The 4,533-nt window shown below is 42.8% G+C and overlaps 1 pseudogene; it reads right to left on the bottom strand.

The window, feature by feature from the left end:
- Positions 1–3,822: 3,822 nt before the first annotated feature.
- Positions 3,823–4,028, bottom strand: LOC149307028 (U2 spliceosomal RNA; annotated as a pseudogene).
- Positions 4,029–4,533: the final 505 nt, after the last annotated feature.

Raw genomic sequence — 4,533 nt, 5'->3', positions numbered from 1 at the left:
CATTTGCTGGGAAGCACAGCATGACCATGCAGGGTTGTTTGGGGGACTTTACTGTGAGAGTGGGTGCAGAGGGAGGGAAGGGTACAGCAATCCTCACAGTGACTAAGAAAGAACATCCACATGAACGTGAGACACTTAACTTTGCCTATATCCCTAAGAGAATCCTGGGCTGTATTCCCCATATAATTATTAGTCAGTCAACAAGATAGAACTGGCCTAAATACCCTAAAGGCACCAGTTCCTGCATGATCTTGGCAGCTAAGCAGAATTAGCCCTGGTTAGTATTTGGATGGGAAACCACCAACAAATATCAGGTAGTGTAGGTTATATTTCACAGGAAGGAAGGGGTAAAGCCAGCTCTGTGTATTCCTTGCCTAAGAAAATCCAATATAATGTATGGGGATGCTGTAATTTGACAAGTGATTTGAAGGCACACAACCACACAAACATATGTAAGAAAGAGAAGTTCTGGATGCTGGTAGCATCCATGTCAGTGGAGTGCTGAATCTGCTCCAGGTTTTAGGTCCAGGACCGACAGGCAGTAAGCGCTGTCCTCGAGCCAATTCTAGGGTTCTGGAGCGCACGACAACCACATGCTCCAGAATCCTAGAACGTGCCTCCTCTGCTATGATGATGGCCTCCCATCCACACGGGGGCTGCCATCTTGATGTAAGCAACACACAGCATATAGATGTCACTGTGCGTCGTTTATATCACGAGTGCACCAACGGCGCATTCATGATGTGCGCACGGCATCTGAAAAAGCGTCTGGTTTTTCTGGATCCTTTTTGGGACGGAGACGCCGGGCAGTTTGGCTGCTGTGGTGTCCCTCCACAGGAAAACCATCCACCATGAGCCCAGACTTTTGGGACAGTCTGTTTCATGCCTAAGTCAACTATCCCTGGTGATGAACCCATTCTTGGAAAGCAGTTCAGCACCTTGGGCAGTTCTTTGTGAATGGACCAGTTCCAGATAAGGACATAATGCTACAAAAAGGTCAAGGCTTTGGAATCCACAACACTTCCTTGTCCTACTTCTTAGCAAGTAAAATAATTTGATTCTCTGCCACTGAGAACAGAAGAATAGAGTAGATGGTTTGACTGAAGAAGGAAGTTCTCTTCCATTATATGCTTACCAAAAGTCTTCCAATTTCCTTTGAAATTCCTGCAGTGCTTTAGCTGGGCAGGTACCTCCAAGTTTGTTTTGAATTGCCCTATGCTCCACATTTGGTAACAGGGATGGGCAAGGTGTGTCCTTTAAAGGTAGTTGAACCACAGCTCCCATCAGCTCTAGCATAGCCAATGGTGATAGATTATGGAAGTTGCAGTCCGACAACATCTGGAGGACCATGCGTCTCCCATTCTTTCTTTAACTGTAACATTGCATAATTCTAACCCTGAATATTTTGGTAATGTTATACTTGCCAAGTTCAACTCCCTTTCCACCCTTAACTTAGCTGTGCTTTAGGTCTAAGGAATGCCCCATGACCTCTGATGGAGTCATTGCTCTGAGATTAAGCAACAGTTGTGTTTTACTACAATCAGTTAGATAAGGCATTGCTTCATAGTAGGATTGATTTAAACAAGAAAAGGGAGTTTGTTCTTGGCATGAATAAGTTAAGGCATTAATTAACCGATGTGCAATTACTGTATTGTATGGATTTTTCCCAGAGTCTCATAAAGACTTATTCAGAATCAAATTTTACAAATTTCAGTGCGATCATCTTTTCTCAATGGCAGGGCTAGATCTGGGCAGAGGAAATAATAAGTGGCTGGATTATTTGGCATGTCTGCAAATTCAGTTTCAAGTTTTGCAGAGTAATTACCACTCTAAGCAAGGCTTTCCAACCTTACAGAGGTGATGGAACACAACTTCCATCAATCTCCTGTTAATAGATATGAATGATGGAAGATGTAATTCAGAGAGGTTGATCTAAACCTACCACCTTGGATGAAGTGAAAGGAACTCCACATCCCATGGCTTACATTTATTATATTTATCTCAGTGTTTCTTCAACAAAACTTGGACAGCTTAGACATTTTACTCTTACACTCCATTTTAACTTCCCAACCAGCCTCTGAGGCTTACACTGAGATATGTGTGTATCTTAAGGTCAATGAGCTTCAGAGCAAAGAGGGGATTTGGACTTGTTTATCTCGGATTGTCCTTTTTAGTCATCAATGCGCTTGTAGAAAGCGCGGGATGAGTCCTTCCTGAATCTTCATTTGCGAAGAAAAGCCAGAGAGGGAGCTTCTCATACATATTCTGATCTCTACTCAACATAAGCTCTCACTCTGCCTTAATATCCAAGCCAGCCTTGAGTGTGGCAGTTCTGCTGGTGAAAAGCATAAGCACTGCAGCGCAAAGATGCTCCTTTGAGAGCTTGTTCGAACATGTTGGTTTTGTGCTAGAAGTGGGATACATGCACACCCAAGGCCATTTTCATGGTCACCAGAGGAAATTGTTTTTATCCCATGGTAGATTTAATTTAAAACTTAGTTTTGACTTACAAGGTCCACCTCCTCCCATACAAACCTGTCTGAAATTTGAGATCCTCAGCAGGTGGCCTTGTTTTGTACCAATCACCCTGGGAGGTTTCACTGATAATCATAAATATGACAGAGCATTCTCAGTAGTGGCACCTCAGTTTTGGAACTCGCTTCCAGGGGAAGTCAGTCTGCCCCCATTCCTACTGAATCTCCTGTGGTCACATATGGGATATTGTTTCATATGGGATTTGGTCATACATCATATATATTTTATCCGGTCAATTTGGTTGTAAAAACCAGGATTGCCTTGGGAATGTGTTTAATGCTATTGTGTATTCTTGCATGACAGGGCATTTGACTGGACGGTCTCTTTCAGCTCTTTGATTCTATGGTTCTATGTATTTTCCCTCAAAAATGTATTCTTTGTATGTTGACTTCAGAGTCCCAGTGGACTGGAAGGTGACAAATAAACATCATGATGTAGTGGTTTGAGCATTGGATTAGGACTCTGGAGACCAGGGTTTGAATCCTTGCTTGGCCACAAAAACCCACTAAGTGACCTTGGGCAATTGACAGAATCTTAGCCTTGGAAGATGGCAATGGCAAAGCCCCTCTGAACAAAACCTGTCAAGAAAGCCTCATGATAGACTTGCCTTATGGGCCACCATAACTGAGAAATGACTTGAAGGCACAAGACTACAACATACAAATTATATAGATTATATACAAATCACAAATTGGAGGATTGTGTCCAGAATGCACTTTTCTCTTCTAAAACCAAGTGGGGGAGGGCATTTTTTTATTATAGCCCAATCATAATTTTTTAACATGCCCCCACCCATTTCTTTCTTTCTTTGTTTTGAAAAACACTTCAAGTGACCTTCCAGTCATTTCCAGCTTCATTTTTGAGGAACTGGTACACATCAGGAAGGGTCCTTGGGATGGAAAAATGGCTCCTCCTAGATCCCTGAAGCTTGGAGAGTCTTCTTCAACCCAAGAGACCTAATTGATTTTAGAGAAGTTCTTTGGTGCTCCAAGTTAAAACAAGAGACTGAATATACCAGTATATTTAAGCTTGAAGCTGTTATTCCCTTCGTCCTTCAGATCTTCCTTTCTGTTAGGTGCCATGTCCCTTTCCCAATGCTTTCATGTAGACTTTTGCATGAACGTTTTAGGAGAGACACTGTATCCTTTTAGAATGGAGCAAAAGACTGCATGAAAGCATTGGGAAATGGACATGACCATCTACAAGAAAGGAAGAATGAAGGGTTGCACCTGATGTTTTCTAGCCCTGGTTGGTAACATGACCTCCTATTTTGAACCAAATGAGGGCTGAAGGCCCAGTGCCTCTAACTTCAGTCACTGCAATACCAGGTCAATGCGTAGAGCGGACGGAGCAAGCTCCTATTCTATCTCCCAGCTCCAAAAATCCATTTAATATATAGTCCTCAAATAAAGGATGTATCAGATATTAAACTGATAAGAACAGATACTACACTTGATACACTTGGTGCCTCATTGTGCCATCTAGCAAGAGCATCAAATCCAGGGCCAGCTGGTTACTTCCATGTCAGTGAAGCAATGAATCCACTTTGGATTTAGGTCTAACCTTTAGATACCCAAGATGTTGAACCTATCTGGGGAATAGTACCTTAAATAGCTCCTTCAAAATTTGTAATCTGCCACTCCTCCTTCATATGAGCCTGTTTGCGCCCCCGCACACTACCATCCAGGCTTTGCAAGCAAACCCCAGCCACATTTCCTACATATCTCTCCTTGTACTTTCCTTCTGCCTAAATACCTGTCTCTTGGATGTTAAGCAGTGTCAGCCCTGGTTAGTACTTTGATGGGAGAGTGGCAGTGAATACGAGAGGGAAGAACTGGCAAAACCACCTCTGAGGATTTCTTGCCTAAGAAAACCTTATAACATTCATGGGGTCACCATAAGTCAACAGGAGACTTGAAGGCACACACAGACACGCACACACAGGAAGACAAATGCAAAGAAGAGCTGGGGCTGAAGAAAGCTAAGCTGTTCATTGTT

This window comes from Sceloporus occidentalis, unplaced genomic scaffold (genome assembly GCF_023333645.1).
Source record: "Sceloporus occidentalis isolate IW3139 unplaced genomic scaffold, rSceOcc1.0.p SCAF_9, whole genome shotgun sequence".
Classification (NCBI taxonomy): domain Eukaryota; kingdom Metazoa; phylum Chordata; class Lepidosauria; order Squamata; family Phrynosomatidae; genus Sceloporus; species Sceloporus occidentalis.
This window is presented reverse-complemented; position numbering and strand designations above follow the sequence as displayed.